Genomic DNA, 18789 nt, shown 5'->3' with positions numbered 1-18789 from the left:
TTCGGGGACTGGGTATGCCGATCTCCACCGGAATCACGGCTTCAGTGCCGTACACAAGACTGTACGGAGTTTCACCGTTGGAGGTTGTGGGTGTAGTTCGGTAGGACCATAGGACTTGAGGGAGATTTTCTACCCATTGTCCTTTGGCTTGTTCTAACCGAGCTTTTAACCCTTTCACCAGGATACGATTTGTTACCTCCGTTTGTCCGTTTGCTTGTGGATGAGAGACCGAAGTGAACCGCTGTTGAATATTCAGCTCTTGGCACCAATTCTTGAACGTCTTGTCGGTGAACTGAGTCCCGTTATCCGAGATGAGGATGTGGGGTATGCCAAATCGGCACACTATGTTCTTCCAGACGAAATCCAATGCCTTCGAGCTCGTTATCGTAGCTAATGGTTCAGCTTCCACCCACTTCGTAAAGTAGTCCACGGCAACGATTAGGAATTTTATTTGCCGAGGAGCTTGTGGTAGTGGTCCTACTATGTCTATACCCCATTGCATAAAAGGCCAAGGGCTTTGCATAGTGGATAGATCGGTCTGCGGCATCCTTGGGATATTTGCATGGATTTGGCACTTCGGGCATGTCTTGACGAGCTGCACTGCTTCTTGTACCAAGGTTGGCCAATAATATCCCCATCTTAGAACTTTTTTAGCTAAAGCTCTAGCTCCGATGTGGCTGCCGCACGATCCTTCATGAACTTCTCTGAGGATGTAGTCCGTCTCTTCTGGCCCTATACATCGTAATAACGGCTGAAGGTAGGACTTTCTGTATAAGACTCCTCCATGAAGTTCGTACCGAAGTGCTCGGCATGTGATTTTCCGAGCTTCTCTCTTATCCTCGGGCAGTTGTCCTTGACCTAGATACTGTAAGATCGGCGTCATCCAGTTCGGCGAGCTGGTTACTGAATGTACCTCAGCTTCATCAATGCTTCGATGCATCAATTCCTCCACCTTTGAGCTTGGACATGCGGCTAACTTACTTAAAGTATCTGCTCGGCTGTTTTCTGCTCTGGGAATGCGGATTATCCGAAAATAAGAGAAACTTCGGCTAATGCTTTGCGCTTTGTCCAAGTATTTCCTCATCCTCTCCTCACGGGCTTCACTTGTACCCAACATGTGATTCACTATGACTTGTGAATCACAATGGATTTTGAGAGACGTGATAAATAGACTTTGCGCTAGCTGGAGTCCGGCAAGGAGAGCTTCGTATTCGGCTTCGTTATTAGTAGTTGGGAATGAGAACCGAAGTGAATAGGTTACCTCGTGTCCATCGGGAGCGATAAGCAGAATACCAGCTCCACTTCCCGTTTTATTCGAAGCTCCATCTACGAATCCGCTCCAGCAGTCCGGCGGCTCTTCTTCGGATTCCAAGGGCTGTGCTAGTTCGGCATTGGCAGAATTTTTCTGTTCGGCAATGACAGGGATTGCTTGATCGAACTTGGCCTCTGCAAGAAAATCTGCCAAGGCTTGTCCCTTGATGGCTTTTCGAGGTAGGTACTCGATTGAGTGTTCTCCCAGCTCTATGGCCCATTTGGCGATTCTGCCTGATGCTTCTGGCTTGGTCAAAACTTGCCGAAGAGGCAGATCGGTTAAGACGCATACCTTGTGAGCATAGAAGTATGGCCGCAGTCTCCTTGCTGCATTTACTAACGCCAGAGCAATTTTTTCCAGAGGTTGATACCTTGTTTCTGGACCTCTTAATGCTCGGCTTGTAAAGTAGATGGGAAACTGCTTTAGGCCTTCTTCTCGTACAAGCACCGCGCTAATGGTTTGATCGGATGCCGCTAAGTATAAGAAAATCACTTCGGCATCTGTTGGAGCAGAGAGAATTGGAAGCTCGGCTAAATAACTTTTGAGCTCGTCAAAAGCCTTTTTCTGCTCGGCTCCCCACTCAAACTTTGGTGCCTTTTTTAACACTTTGAAGAACGGCAGTTGCTTTTCGGCTGCTTGGGAAAGGAATCTATTCAATGCGGCTAGACATCCAGTTAGTCTTTGCACATCGTGTATGGACTTCGGCATCGCCATGTTCTGAATAACTTGAACTTTTGAGGGATTTGCCTTGAGTCCGTCCTTTGAAACCCAACAACCCAGAAATTTTCCCGAATCTACCAAAAAGGTACATTTTTGGGGGTTGAGTTTGAGGTTGGCTTTTCGGAGCACGTCGAGAGTGGATTTGAGGTTGTCTTCGTACTCCGAAGTGCTTTTGCTTTTGACAACTATGTCGTCGACATACACTTCAACCTGTTTTCCGATTAGGTGCCGAAAAAGCTTGTCTACCATCCTTTGATAAGTGGCTCCGGCATTCTTTAAACCGAATGGCATCTTTTTATAAGCGAAAATGCCGAAATCGGTAATGAAAGCTGTTTTCGGAGCGTCACTCTCATCCATCAACACTTGGTGATATCCTTTGTATAAATCAAGAAAACAGAAAATTTCGAAGCCGATCAAAGCTTCTACTTTTTTATCTATATTCGGAAGGGGATAGCAATCTTTAGGACAGTGCTTGTTTAGATCGGTAAAATCTATGCACATCCGCCATCCTCCTTCTTTTTTCTTGATCATCACAGGATTGGCCACCCAAGAAGGATATTTCACCTCGAATAGTACATCCGCTTTTAGTAATTGGCGGACTTCGTCATGGATGACTTGGCTTCTTTCTGCCGCAAAGAGTCTTTGCTTCTGTTTTACTGGCCGGATTGAAGGATCAATATTTAACCGATGAGTGATTACCTCGGGGGGCACTCCGGTCATGTCCAACGGAGACCATGCAAAGACATCTTTGTACTCCTTGAGGAGCTGAATGGTCTTTTCCCGGAGTAGAGGCGTTCCTGCGAAGCCGATCTTGACCGTTCTGGATGGATCATCTTCGTATAACTGAACGGTCATTGAGTTCGGCTCTGAAGTGACTTCGGTCATCTCGCTTGCCTCTGACTCCGGTTGCTGTGATTGCTATGCTTGATGGTGCCGAACTGATTGCTCGGCACTTTTAAGCGCAATCTGCAGACATTCTTTTGCTCTCTTTTGATCACCTCGGATGACCGCTATCCCACCTTTAGTGGGGATCTTGATGGTGAGGTGATAAGTAGAGCAAACGGCCCGAACTGTGTTGAGCCAGTCTCTCCCCAGGATGATGTTGTACGGGGACCGAGCTTTCACCACAAAGAACTCGATCATCGTATTGGAGCTTGTAGGCGCTTTTCCCACCGTGATCGGAAGGCTGATAATACCTTCAGGGCGGGTGTCCTCCTGGGCGAAACTTTTCAGAGGAAGTGGAGCCGGACTGAGCCGAGCTGGATCCACTTCCATTTTATCGAAACATTCTTTAAAAAGAATGCTGACTGACGCTCCTGTATCCACAAATACTTTGTGGATCAGTTTGTTTGCCACTCCGGCTTGAATGACAATAGCGTCTTGGTGAGGAGAGATGGCTGGGACGGGATCGGCATCTGAAAATGTAATCACTTCGTCTTTCTTCAGCCTTTTATGTGTTGGCTCCTCTTGATTGGAACCTCTGCGTTCTGCTTTTAGGGACGACTTAGTCTTCCCGGCAGGGAGAGCATCAATAGTCTGGATTACTCCATCATATTGCGGCTCGTCGTCGTCTTCGGGATCCTCATGCCTTTTCGGATCCTGAGGATTGCAGTTCGCACCTCTCTGCCTTTTGTTCTTTTTCGGCTGCTTGCTTTGGTATTTTTTTAACGTTCCTGTTTTCACAAGAACATCAATACCTGCAGCCAAATTTCGGCACTCCTCGGTATCGTGACCGTGGGCTTGATGGAAGGAGCAATATTGATCCTGAGGTCGCCGCGCGGCTGATTTCGTCATCCGCTTTGGTTTTTCGAACATATCGGAATGTAGTTCGAAAATTTCCGCTCTTGACTTGTTTAATGGTACGAACTGAGCGGGCGGCTTCTCAGGATTGAGACGTGGCCCCAATCTGCCTTGTACCGGTGCCCTTTGAATTCTTTCAAAAGGAGTTCGGCGAGGAAGCACCTGGCCGCTTTGATCGGGCTTCTTTTTCTCTTCTCGGGATGAGCTGTCTAAAGACCGTTTTCGTCGGTCTGCCTCATCCGCACGGGAAAACTGGTCCGCAATGTCCCACATTTCTTGAGCTGTTTGCGGACCGCACTCCACGAGCTTTCTGTAGAGAGCTCCGGGCAGGATTCCATTTTGGAATGCCGAAATGACAAGTAGATCATTGAGATTATCTACTTGTAGGCATTCCTTATGGAATCTCGTCAGGAAGTCGCTGATCTTTTCGTCGCGACCTTGACGTATAGAAAGCAGCTGAGCCGAAGTAATTCGGGCTTCCGCTTTCTGAAAGAACCTCCTGTGGAAAGCATCCATTAGATCTCGGTAGGATCTAATGCTGCCTTGAGGAAGGCTGTCGAACCACCTTCTGGCGTTCCCGATGAGCAGCTCGGGGAACAGCTTGCACATATGGACCTCATTGAGACCCTGGTTCGCCATATTATATTGATAGCATCCCAAGAAGTCATGAGGATCCACTAGCCCGTCATAAGTCATTGACGGTGTCCGGTAGTTCCGCGGCAAAGGAGTTCGGGTGATATCGTCCGAGAACGGAGTCTTTAATGCTCCGTACATGGCGAACCCGACATCTCTTCGGTACGGAGGAGATGGAGTTCTCCTGTGGTTCCGGTACCGAGGAGGAACAGGAACATGTCGGGGTTGAGGATTCTTTCTCCTGGAAGACACGTCACTACTGCGGTAGTGACTTTCATGTCTGGATGAGGAGGGAGAATCCGCCGTTGTCTTCTCCGGCTGTTGGCTCTTCTGCAGGAAGGTTAAGAACTCCTCCTGCTTCTCGGCCAAGAACAGCTTGACAGCTTCATTTAAATCGGGCTGCTGGGAAGACTCGGTGCGATCTCTCCTGGAGTGGCTTGTTCCTTCTTCGTGAGAACCGGAGGTAGATGTCTCCCGAGGCCGTTTTTCAGACCTGCGAGCTGGACTAGCTTCCTCACGGTTATCACGAACGGTATTATGGGTGTTATGTGATCTGGTATGCATTTTTTTTTTTTTTTTTGGGGTGGAAAAAGGGTCAAAAATTCGCTTTATCACAAATTTGGTTCTCTGTTTCCCACAGACGGCGCCAATGATGGTTTGGCGAATTTTTGATGGTGATGAATGCAGGAAAATACAGATCACGACACAGAGATTTACGTGGTTCGATTTACTGAGGTAAATCTACGTCCACGGGAAGAAAAGAGGACAGAGTTGTATTGCTTGATCTGTTTTCTACAGCTTACAATACAGACTTGCTATTTGATATTTGATCTCTAGAGAACTTAACCCTTTTCTATCTGATCTAAGTTCTATTTATACATTGAACTAAGATCGTGGCTTGCATCACCACTAATGATGGTTGTGGATGTCGTGGAGGTCATGGAGATCCTGCATGGGTCCACTATCTTGCATGAGATCCTGCATGAGTCCACTATCTCTGTACTTGGTCCACTATCCTGCATGTGATCCTGCATGAGTTGACTATCTTCCAGTTCGGTCGAATACTGAGACCGAACTGCTGAACTATTGCCGAGCAGCTTTAGCCGATCTGAGAGTAGAGCTTGACTGGTCGGCTTTTACCGAGCTGTAGGCTGGGGCCGAACTCTTTGGTAATGCCGAACTGATACTCTTCCTTGGGCTTTGGGCTGATGGGCCGTCACTGTTATTGGGCTTGTTTAGTACGTACCCCATCAGGTTTGTTAATCAAATTTGATTGCCTTATTTTGAAACAATTTACACCTTTTATCTCTTTTATTTAATTATTTTTATGGATATTTTAGTCTTCACATTTTATTATTCTCTCTTCCTTTTTCTCATCTATTTAATTTCTCTTTCGTCTTTCTATTCTCCATTTTTTTTCTTCTCAAATTCATTTAGATTAAAATAAACAATCAATACACATCAAGCCAGCCAAATACATACCCTATATCTATGTGTATGTACTTGTTTATTATGCCAAATGGATCGATAATAAAAATCTTAAGCAAATTAAATTTGTGAATAACATAAAAGACGGAGTAAGATTTAACAAGTATAAATAAAAATGTTAATCATGAGATCCTGTTTAATAAGCCTGGAGTTGAGAAATGAATAAAAGCAGCATCCACATTGTGGATTGGCTCCACCATATCCATAGGTAAGACAATAAGCATTTATAAGCCTGGAATGGAACCATAATCGGCTTCACATTTGAACTCCTTGAGAATCACATGGAGATGGAGCACTAAACCGACGATCCCATCGACACACAAACCATTGCAATCACCATCAATATTGCCCATTTCTCTCTATTATATTCAATACTCTACTATTATTTATTTTTCTCATTCCTACATCACCTTTATTTTCAACCATGTAGATAAGACTGGCCGTTCACATATTCGACTCATCCCTATTAATTAATGCTGGATTTCTATAAATAAAATTTGTCTCATCCATAATAATGCTGCATTTCTACAATTTAAATGTGTTTCTTAGGTATGATAATTTTTGACATATGAAATCAATAGGTTTGATTCAAATTTTATTGGGTTTGTATCCTTATCAGGCTGACCCATTAGAAATCCATCAATTTTGGGTAATCTATTTAAAAGATACAGTAATATTATTATTTTTAAAAATTACTTTACTTTTATTCTTTAAGTTCATATAAATTAGATTTAAATCATGTAAATCTGTTTTTATCTTGTAAATAAGATTTAAAAATTAGGTTCAAATTGTTAATATCTTGTTTAATTGTGTAAATCATGTTTTATCGTGTAATATTAAATTTTAATCATATAAATATCATGTTATACCAAATTAATTTTAATTAGTTGAATGATAAATAACTTACTCAAAATATCAAAATAGAATGTGACATTTAATTGTGGATACATCTTTTCACAATTCAGGACATTTTTAATTATGATGAATGAATAAATTGGGCCATATTGTTGAGGAAATTCCAATAAATGAAAATTAATTAGTAGCAATCAAAGTATATACCAAAGTATATACTAATTATACTCTATACTTATGTTTTATTTAAGATTTTTTGTATTAATTATAGTAATTTTTAAAATTTCATTAGAATCTATATTTTATTATTCGGAATGAATTTATTTAGGATTCACATTTCTGTTATTCAAAAAATAAATAAACATATTAATGAACATCAGATTTAGTACATATAGAGAAAAAAAAATTGATGTCTAGACTCTTGTACCTCTCTATCAGCAATTCAGCATCAGTTTCAGTTCACTTTATGTATGGTTCTTGTCTTCAAGAGCAGTTCACTTTATGTATGGTCCTTGTCTTCAAGAGGCTCCTATCAAACAAAGATTCAAAACCACAAAAATAGTACAGAAGTTAGACATCTAAACATTTCTTTCCGGCAATTTTCTTTTACTCCACTTCAATAGAATGACAAAAGTTTTGTATTTGTACAGATATATTTCCCTTGCGAAAGATATGATGCAATTTTATACTATAAAAGTGTGATATCTTTATGTATTTATACAAAATAAGGAATCCAGGTGGAATTGAACCACCATCCTCTCAATGCACCCCCTTTGGGTCATTGAGCGCTCTGCCATTTCTCAGCTCATGGATCCATCCATATATCCTAACAAAACTTAACACCAGTTTACCCTATTTAAGCTCATAGATTCATAAATGACACCAGGCTCAGACAAAACCTTCGGATAGATTTCTTCACAAAGAGCAGCTCTCACATCGAATACTCTAGTAGTCCAGAAATGGAGCTCAGCCTTAATTTCCCATTTGTCCATATTTTACCCTTCAATCTTCTTGAATGACAATTTGCATCTTCATTTCCCATTTTAAGATTCCTCTACACATCCTGCTGTATTTCAAAATGAATTAATATAGCAACTGGTTCTCACTACTTCTGGCACTATTACTTCACTACTGCACCCATAACGCATATAATCACAGCAAGCGAAAGCATAAAATACTTCCAAAACTTTATCAACCTTAATTAGGAAACATTACCAAATTCAATACAAAAAGAACCAAATGGAAATTACAGCTACCAAATTAAACCAAGTACATTGAGATACTGCATTGTTGGATACTTAATGTACTATAAGCAAAGATGGCAATAAGATGAATAAAATAGAACATAGAATTCATTTAACAAATACCAATGGCAATAAGATGAATTAAAAAAAATACTGAGTTCATTTAACACAATACCAATGGGGTGGAGCAAAGGGCATTGCAGTATTCTCAAGCCCAGCAACTGCTATCATCATCAAATGTCACACTTTGCCAGCTGAACAGTGTTTACAGAGAAGCAGAAACAAGATGAAAGCTTAACACCGGCTAGATGTTTAATAGATTTAAAGAACCAGTTCAGCCAAAAGAGCTAACAATGGTATGTTCAGAACTCAATTAATCAAGACTCGAGTTTTCGAACAGCCTCACAGTCTAGAGCAATTGTTAATGGAAGAAAAATCTTCAAACTATGGAACATTCATGACCTTGGAAATATACAATAAGTCACACTTGATATATCATCCATTCAATGGGCAGCACATAAACTCGAACACAAACAACCCTTGAGATGGTTCATTTAACATCAGAAGCTTGCTCAGCAGTAGCAGCATATTCCAATATCCAACTATGGAATCAGTCCAGGAAACTAATTCTCATTTAACTTCATTTGCACCCTTCTCTAAGAAACAACAGCAAAACCTCAAAAGAAATATGGTTCACAATAGCTATTACATTACAAAAGTACAAAGCCGTGCCTCGACAACATAAGAAATTCCCTTACATGGGCACTAACTCAAAGCTATTTACTCCATCCAAATAAAAAACTGATAGAGGTAAACCAACAGATCAAACCACAACAACAGCCTTAATAAAAAAAATAATAGCTTAAGATGGCCAAAACCATACTGTTCAAAATGTACGACCTTGTAGAAAACCAAACACAACCATTCAGTCTTTGACTTTGAATGGAAGGCAAAAATAGCCAAAACCATACTGTTCAAAATGTAAACTTTGTAGGCAAACAGATAGACACATCAAGTCATTGATTTTTATTGGAATGCAGAAAGAGACAATAGATAGAATTTAATTGATTAACAATTATAAAGATACAAATGCCAGAAGGAACTGCAGTAGCAGGCATGAGCCAGCAGTGATACCATGCAATTGCTGTGCTTATTGTTATGGTGCATGAACATGTCATGATTTCATGTGCGTCGAGCGCAGAAGCGGTGGATAAAATTTGAAACTTAATTGCCTCTTGAGTGCTTTCAGAGTCCTGTTGGTAAATCAGATAAGTTAATGATAGTATTGATAGATATTAGATAGTAAGAGATGTTGAAGAGTGCATATTTGTACCTGAGGCCTTAGGGAGTTTTGCCGAAGTATTGAATAACTTGAATACAAGATAAGTAGAAAATTAATAACATAAAGAGGCAGAGTGCTAATTTGTACCTTATACGTGAATTCGTCGGCCCCAGCCCTCAGGGAGTTCATTTGCGTGGATTTATATCATGTTTTGGTCTTGAATGAATGGCTCAAAATGTTACCATTCAAAGCCACCAAATACCGAAACTGTTTACCGAGTTATGAGTGCTGAACTAGATGATGGGGAAGGGGATAGAGGTATAGAAGAAGAAGAAGAAGAAGAAAAAAAGGAAGGACACCGCACACAAGAGGGGAGAGCCGGACAAATCACCGTACCATCTCCCCTCTAAACACAAAAAATAGCTTTTATTAAGTGGTGACCTACCATGCGAGCGCACCCAACATGGTAAAGGTCGATCAGCTCACTCACTCTTCTTTTCTCTATCAAACATCACTCGCACACTTTTTTTACATACGACCATAATAATACCTATAGATTCATTTATACAAATGGCGTACTGCACCTTGGAATTCTCTCGTTGTTTAACCAATGAGGTTTCACCAGTTTTTGAGACGATGAATGACAATTTCAAAGAGCATGGATAAGATCTTTACCTGAAAAGAAACACGTCACAGTATGAAAGTTAGTGAAATAAATACAACTCAATCAAGGAAAGGAAAATCGTCGAATGAAAAATCGAAAGCAACTCTTAACCAAACCAACAAAATCTGAAACAAACAGATGGAGAAATCAAAATTAAGAAAAAGGACATACCATGGGCAGATATCCCCGAACGAATTGCACCGAGTCAGCTTATTACTGAAACAGATCTCTCCGAGCTTCACCTAAGCAGAAAATCAAACAAAAATCAGCCGAATGTAAATTCAAACGAGGGATCAGAAGAAAAATTATGAAATCTTCATCGATCGGCCGTAGATTCAGCCAAATAGAAAAGCAGGCGGCAGAAAAATCAAAGGTGAATACAAACGCCGAATATACATAATGAGATCGAAGATCAGCTGACGATCAAAACCTACCCAAAAAAAAAGGAAAAGGGTAGGGAGTGACAAATTTTTGCAGCTGCAGGGCTATTTATATAGCAGAGGGTGGGCTGATCTACGGTTCAGATATGGGGAGGTGGATGTAAATAAACGGTTAGATGCGCGTAAGCGTGGAAAATGTGTTTATTTCTTTTCTGAATGAGGCGGTTTTGTATTGAAAAGGCCGAATATAATTAGATATAGGGCTAACTAATTTTATACATTCAATTTTTCAATTTTGATAATTAAGGATTACTATATTTTATTTTGATTTGATAATATACTATATCAATATCAATCTTTATAATCTATATAATATAATATCATCTAAATCTCATACCCTGAAATCGTGATTTGATATATCAAAACTACTACGTAATTTTTTTTTTCTAAAAAATGTTTTATATCATAATATTAATATTGTAATGTTAATTTTTTTAATAATTATCTAAAATGACTAATGAAATTGATACATTAAAATATTAGTATACAGTAGTAATTGATAATTTAAGATTGTGATAAATTTGATAAATGATGTAAATTTAAAATCATTGAAGATTGGAATATATTTGATAATGAACATCTAGAAATATATAAACTCATCCAAATTTAATTGAGTCAACCAGATGAATTTTAAGATATATATTAAAATATACTTAGTAAGTATAAATTTATAGAATTTGTTATTTAGTGAAACACAACTTATATTCGAATCAAAAAAGATTCACACAAATCAGATCTGTGAAACACAACTTACTATAAATGCTACAAATTACCAAAATTGAGCCCCAAATTCAACAACAATGTCGATCGTCTTGTTTTGTTTAGGCTACTCGCATTTTTTTTACTTATAGAAAATAGATTGTTTTGTCTGTAGAGAAATAGTGTATATTTTTTTTGGATTGACAAATAAACATAAATTTTAAGGTTACGTCACGGTGGACTCAAACTCGTGATCTTTTATCCAAGCATTAATCACTTTACCGTTCGACCATCACCACACACGCATTGTATACTTTTGTAGGATTGCATCAATATCAATTACACTATATTAGAATATTTTTATATGTGAATCATGAAGTTTTAATATTATTATGTCGGTCCATAAAAAATAATCCTAAATAGTACTATGAATTTTAAATATTATTGTATTAGTGAAAATAATCTTACTATATACAAGTTTAATATAAATTGATATAAATTTAATATTGACTCGTTTTCTCCATAACTTCAAATAAATTAATAAACGAGCAAATCGAGATTTGATTTTTATGAATTTTGTGAAATTAAGAACTTCAATAACATTTTTTAGAATCAAACTAAATATATAAATCGAAACGAACAATGTTCAATGTACGTCAAACGAAATCAAAGTAAATATATAAATCGAAACGAACAATGTTCAACAACGTGCGTCAAACGAAAGTGGTGCTCACATAAGATATGTAGCATGTCATTCCTGATAGATAGATACTCCATATAAATATAAAAGTAATAAATTTAGAAATAGAAATGTGATTGAAAACTACTCCCAACTGTTGGAGTTGCAATTTTCACTGATTTGTATGGTGTCTAGACTCTTGTACCTCTCTATCGGCAATCCAGTATCACTTCATTTATGTGGTCCGTCTTCAAGAGGCTCCTGTCATTCAGAACCATAAATTACAGAATTTAGACATCTAAACATCTCTTTCAACCAATTTTCTTTTTCTTCAATATGATGACAAAAGTTTAATGGAGTATTTTGTAAACATATATTATACTGACGTAAGATATATGCAATTAAATACAGAAGAAACTATATTTGTAAAATCTTTATGAATCAAGGTGAAATTGAACCACCTGGAAATAGAAGCTATAAGAGCATCAGCAATGGCGGACGTCCCGGCGGACGTCCGCCGTTAGGCGTGCGAGAGGTGGACGCGGACGTCGCTTGCGGACATCCGCACCACTGTGGATGCTCTAACCGTGTATGTTCATGCATTTATATATTTAATAGACTACCGTTCAATTTTGGTTTTACATTTACCCTAAAATTCTTTTTGGTCTCATACATTAATTTCGTGACTTTTGATCCCTAACATGTAATTTTTGTACATTTTGGTCCCAAACAAGGTCACAAACTTAATGTATGGAATCCAAATTTTTTTTATGAAAAATGTATAGAACCAAAATTGGACTTTAGTCTTAAAATATAATTAAGTTATTAAATTGATCAAACATTTTGAATGTTAATTTTAACGGAAAATGGTTACTTTGGATCAAAACAATATGTTTGAGACCAAAAGGTAAAAAACAATATGTTATGGACCAAAAAATCACAAACTTAAAGTATGAGACTAAAATTGAACTTTAGTCTATTTAATAATACTACAAAGTAAGGGATCCAGGTGGAATTGAACCACCATCCTCCCAATGCACCCTCTGGGTGATTGAGCGCTCTACCATTTCTGAGCTCATGAATCCATCCATATATCAAAACAAAACTTCTCACCAGTTTTTACCACTTTCGAGAACATAGATCCAGAAATCATACCAAACGCAGCATAACCTTTGGATCAATTTCTTCACAAAGAGCAGCTCACTGATCAACTTCACATCGAATACACTAGTACTCCAGAAATGGAGCTCAGCCTTAATTTCCCATTTGTTCATATTTCACACTTCAATCTTCTTGAATGACAATTTGCAACTTCATTTTCCACTTCAAGATTCTTTTACACATCCGGTTGTATTTGATATGAACTAATAACTTGTTCTCACAATTGCTGGCACTGTTACTTCACACGCCCATAACACATAATGTCAGCAAGCGAAAACATCAACTACTTTTTAAAAAAAACTTGATCATCACTTACTAAGAGAACAAGTAACAAATTCAATACAAAAACAAGCAAACAACAGCTGCAAATTAAACCATGTATATTTAGATGGATAAAAAAGAATACAGCAATATACCAATGGCAATACGATGAACTAAAAAGAGTACAGAATTCATTTAACAAAATACCAATGCAGTGGAGCAAAGGGCACTGCTGTATTCTCAAGCCCAGCAGCTGCTATCATCATCATAAGTCACGCTTGGCCAGCTGAACAGTGTTTACAGTCAGAAGCAGAAACAAGAGGAAAGCTTAACGCCAACTAGCAGTTGAATAGATTGAAGGAATCAATTCAGCCAAAAGAGCTAACAAGTTCCAAAGAACCTCAGCAACAGTTGATGGGAGAAAAATCTTCAAACTATGGAATATTCATATTCTTGAAAATATGCAATAAGTCACGGTTGAGAAATCATCTATTCAATGGGCAAAATATCTTCATAAACTCAAAAACAAACCACCAATCACTCTTGAGATGGTCCCTTCAATATCAGAACCTCATTTAGCAGTACCAGCATATTCCATATCCAACTGTGGAATCAGTCTAGATTCCATCATCTTAGTTTGGAAAATAAACTACTTCTCATTAACTTCATCAGCGCCTTTCTCTAAGAAACAGCAGAGCCTTGAAAGTAATATGGTTCACAACCAGGTAGCTAATACATTAGTAAAGTAAAAGGCCGTGCCTTCACAGCATAAGGAATTACATGGACACTACCTAAAAGCTATAAGATCCATCCAAATAAAAAACTAATAGAGGTAAACCAACAGATCAAATCACCACAACTGTCTTAATATATTACAAGAAATAATAGCTTAAGATAGCTGAAACCATAGTGTTCAAGTGTACAACTTTGTAAACAAACAGACATATATATTGAGTCATTAACTTTGAGGGAAAGCAAAAGGAGTAAAACCATACTGTTCAAAATGTACAACCTTGTAGACAAACAGACACATCGAGTCATTGAATATGATTGGAATGCAGGAAGAGACAATATATAGTTGAATTTAACTGATTGACAATTTATAAGTTCACATGCAAGAAGGAACTGTGACATGAGCCTGCAATCATGCACTTGTTGTGCTTCTTGTTGTGGTGCATGAACGTGCAATTATTTCATGTGTGGTGTGTAGTGGATTCCGGAAAAGGATGGATGAAATTCAGAAATTAATTGCCCTCTGCAAAGAAAATTTGTCTAGTTCGGCTCTGATTGAGTAACTGTTTTCAGACTTGAGGTTTGGTAAATCAGATCATTTACAGTAGTGGATAAATTGAAGACTATTGATGGATAGTAGAGTGCGTAATTATAACTGATGCCTTATTGAATCACTGGATAACTTAGAGACACGGTTAGAAGAAAATTAACAACGTAAAGAGGCAGAGTGCTAATTTGTACCTTATAGGTGAATTCGTCGGCCCCAACCCTGAGGGAGTTCATTTGCGTCGATTTATATCATGTTTTGGTCTTGAATGAATGGCTCAAAATTTTACCATTCAAAGCCACCAAACACTGAAACTGTTTGACGGAGTTATAAGTGCTGAACTAGATGATGGCGAAGGGGATATGGGTAAAGAAGAGAAGCAAAAAAACGAAGGACACCGCACACAAGAGAGGAGAGCCGGGCAAATCACCGTACCATCTCCCCTCTAAACACAAAAAATAGCTTTTATTATGTGGTGACCTACCATGCGAGCGCACCCAACATGGTAAAGGCCGATAAGCTCACCCACTCATCTTCTCTCAGAGTCTCAAACATCACTCCTCACTTTTTTTTACATACGACTACAACACTACCTAGAGTTCCATTTATACAAATGGCGACCCGCACCTTGGACTTCTCTCGTTGTTTAACCAATAAAGTTTCACCAGTTTTTGAGACGATGAATGACAATTTCAGGTATGGAAAGCCTCTCGTGCTCGGCTGAGCATGAATAAGATCGTTTACCTGCAAAAATCATCAGTCATACAACTCAATCACGGAAAGTAAAATCATCAAAGGACAAACTAAAAGCAACTCCAACCAAAATCAACAAAATCTGAAACAAATAGAAGGGGAAATCAAAATTAAGAAAGAGGACATACCATGGCCAGATCAATGGACAAATTTCACCGAATCAGCTGATTGCTGAAAAAACAGATCTCTCCGAGCTTCATCTAAGCAGAAAAGCGAACAAAAATCAGCCCAACGTAAATTCAAACGGAGGATCAGAAGAAAAATTATAAAATCTTCATCGATCGGCCGTAGATTCGGCCAAATAGAAAAGCAGGCAGCAGAAAATCGAAGGTGAACACAAACGCCGAATATACATAACGAGATCGACGATCAGCTGTCGATCGAAACCTACAAAAAAAAAAGTAAATGGGAGGTAGAGACACAACTACTTCGTAGTTTTAGCTGCAGGGCTTTTTATATAGCAGAGGGTTGGATGATCTACGGTTCAGATGTGAGTAGGTGGATATAAATCAACGGTTAGATGCGCGTAAGCGTGGGGAAAAAAGTTTCTATTCCGATTGAGGCGGTTTTCTTTTGATTTGGTCGAATATAATTAGAAATAGGCTAACTATTTTTAAAAATTTTATTTTTATTTTGATGATTATATTTATTTTATTTTGATAATTTACTATATCGATCTCAATCTGTATAATAATAATAATTATTATTATTATTATAATTATGTCAGATTATATTTTAATGTTAATTTTATTTAGTAGTATAATTATCTGACTGGTGAAATTGATACATTTAAAAATATTATGATATAATTGATAATTAAGATTGTGATATATAAAGGATATAAAGTATAAACAATAAATTCATTGAAGATTGGAATATATTCGATCATTAACATCTAGATATAAATAAACTCATTCAAATTTAACCGAGTCAATCAAATAAATTTAAAGATGTAAATTAAGTATTATATTCGGACTAATTTTAAAGAAAGATCAAATCTTATCTACTCATTTTTATAATATGATCTTATAATGTGATCTTGACTGATATAATCTTGTGGTCAAATATAATTTATCATAATTTTATTATTTTATACATAAAAATAATTGATTTAGTTATTTCAACACGTGATTCACCCAAAAATTGTTATAGCTCCCTCATCTATCATCTACCTCTCTCTATCGCGCCTTTGTCTTCGCCAGCGAGTGGCGGCAGGCCACCGGTCATTCCCACTCTCACTCACGTCTGGTCTCTCTTTCACTATCTGCTCTGCTCAAATTGGTTCACTCTCATCCCTGCCCCCAATTTCGAACCCTAGCCATCAGAAAATTCCTCTTCATCAGTCTCCCCTTTCAGCAACTTATAACCACCCTTAATTCGTGACATCCGACGTCGGTTACCGCCATAACTCGCCTCCCAACACCGCACCTCGGCCCTCCCTACTCGCGTTTCAACGTTGTTGTTCAGGCACCGACTCGAGGTCAACCCAGGGTTGAAAATCACACGCAACTCAGTCCCAATGTAGTGTGCCACCGCCGTCGCTGCTACACTGTCGTCATTCAATCACTTCATTTTATAATTGTACTTTATCTTATAATGAATTAACCTCACCTGAGAAATGGAAACAATTATGTTAAATGAACCAAATTTGAACAGTCCAAAACAAATAACTTCATCATATGATATAATTTCCTCATCTTTATACGAAATGACTTCATTTTATAATGTAATTAATTCAAGGTATATAGTTAAAACGGATCAAATTTGAACTATCAAACAAATCAAAACTCATATCTTGAAAATCAATGAAAAAACTCACCACAAAATATACTAAAAATGAACGGAAATTTGAAATTAAAGTATGCAATCACTTCATCTTTTAATCTCATTGTTTCATCTTATATTGAAATAACTTCACCCGAGAAATGGAAACATTTTGGTGAAAATGAACCTATTCATCTTATATTGAAATAACTTCACTCGAGAAATGAAAACATTTTGGTGAAAATGAACCAAATTTGAACAGTCCATAATAAATAACTTCATCTTATGATATACTTTCTTTATCTCATAATCCAATGCGGATCTGCTACTCTAACACTGATGGTGGGATTTATAACATTTCATTTTATATTAAGCTCATTTTATCAAATAAATATTAATTTGATTAATTACTACTGATTTAATTTTCCAATCAAATTGACAAATGCACCGATTCTTCTGATCTATTTAAGAGGGTCCTCCTTGTTTTGAATCTCAGTTTTTTAATGATTTTTTATTTTTATTTTTTTTCATAAAAGTGGTTTATAAGGCTTTTCCACTATTTGATATTGCATGTAATATTTGGAAAAGATTAAATGAGTTTTACTTCGAGCACGAAGTTTTTGTCTGGAAAGAAATTCTTTATTTGGCACACAATATAGGTTCCAAAGACGAGAACCTCCTCCAACGGGCACATTTTTATGAATAATAATATAAATATTATATAAAATGGTCTGAGTGTAATATTTATAGAAGAAAAGGGGACGATTGTTTTTGCATATAAAACTAAAGTTAGAGCGGCCGAAACGAGAAATTTTAATATAAGGTGTTGCAATTCGTTATGGTTTGAATATGACCATTTTTTATAGAACATATCTAATTTCTACGTGTAAACTGATAACCAAAATTTGGTTGGAGGATTATATGGTGATGTTGACCTTGATCCTTATAATGAGGTGGTAAAGGACGATATCCCGACAGTTGCAAGCAATGTTCGCGTTATCGATTTTAATTTTATCTCTAAAGCTTATAATCGTGTTGCTCATTTGGTATCTAGGTGTTAAAACTTTGTTGATATAAATTTTATTCCAAAAAATATTTTACTGTTATATTAGAAGAAAAACCTTAATCCTTTTTCCAAAAAAAGTAAAGATAGTTTGTATTAGAAGAAACATCTTAATCTTTTTTCTAAAAAAAAGTGAAGATGGTTAAGAACATCTTGATTATTCATGTTGAATATTACAAATAAAATAGTCTATAAGTTGCTACATATCCATCCGTTGTCGTCCAGCGGTTAGGATATCTGGCTTTCACCCAGGAGACCCGGGTTCGATTCCCGGCAACGGAATTATATTTTTGTAAATTTTTTATGTTAATTTTTATTTTTTTATTTTTTCGTTTAGTTAATTGATGCATTTATTGTCTACTGTGGTAGTACTTTATTTTCCGTTAACTAGAGTTACTGTAATATTCTTTGTCTGTGAAGTGAAACAGTATCTAAGTTTAATGAATCATTTATTTAGTCAAATATTTTTGGTTAATTGAAGATATTGAGGCATTTCTTTTTGATAAAATGGAGAGATTCTCAAGTTAATTGAGTTATTATTTTTGATAAACTAGAGAAATTCTAAGATATGATATAAAGTTGAGAAATGATGAAGTAAGTGGTTTTTATTGAACTTTTTTTATAAAATTGATATTGCTTTTCTAATAATGTCAATTTATCTTCCTATTGATCAAATCTCAGCCGTTGATTCAGTG

At 37.2% G+C, this 18789-nt stretch overlaps 2 long non-coding RNA genes and 1 other non-coding gene across 9 annotated transcripts; 1 reads left to right on the top strand and 2 right to left on the bottom strand.

Moving 5' to 3' along the window:
• Positions 1–7147: 7147 nt before the first annotated feature.
• On the bottom strand, positions 7148–10443 carry LOC121792729. Of its 5 annotated transcripts, none has more exons than XR_006048933.1 (3): positions 10167–10443; positions 7705–10006; positions 7148–7334 (listed from the first exon to the last, which is right to left on the bottom strand). It is a non-coding gene; the product is annotated as an uncharacterized LOC121792729 (long non-coding RNA). The 5 variants fall into 5 exon arrangements; XR_006048936.1 differs by having other exon boundaries at positions 8225–10006; XR_006048934.1 differs by lacking the exon at positions 7148–7334 and having other exon boundaries at positions 7395–7871; positions 8225–10006.
• A 2278-nt stretch (positions 10444–12721) lies between these two features.
• LOC121792728 lies at positions 12722–15679 on the bottom strand. Of its 3 annotated transcripts, none has more exons than XR_006048931.1 (3): positions 15396–15679; positions 13443–15258; positions 12722–13212 (listed from the first exon to the last, which is right to left on the bottom strand). It is a non-coding gene; the product is annotated as an uncharacterized LOC121792728 (long non-coding RNA). The 3 variants fall into 3 exon arrangements; XR_006048932.1 differs by having other exon boundaries at positions 12722–13206; XR_006048930.1 differs by lacking the exon at positions 12722–13212 and having other exon boundaries at positions 13338–15258.
• A 2625-nt stretch (positions 15680–18304) lies between these two features.
• On the top strand, positions 18305–18376 carry TRNAE-UUC. Its single transcript has one exon. It is a non-coding gene; the product is annotated as a tRNA-Glu (tRNA).
• The last annotated feature ends 413 nt before the right edge of the window (positions 18377–18789 follow it).

This window comes from Salvia splendens, chromosome 2 (genome assembly GCF_004379255.2).
Source record: "Salvia splendens isolate huo1 chromosome 2, SspV2, whole genome shotgun sequence".
NCBI classification, from domain to species: Eukaryota; Viridiplantae; Streptophyta; class Magnoliopsida; order Lamiales; family Lamiaceae; genus Salvia; species Salvia splendens.
Note: the sequence above shows the minus strand (reverse complement) of the source record. Positions and strands in the feature narration are given on the sequence as shown.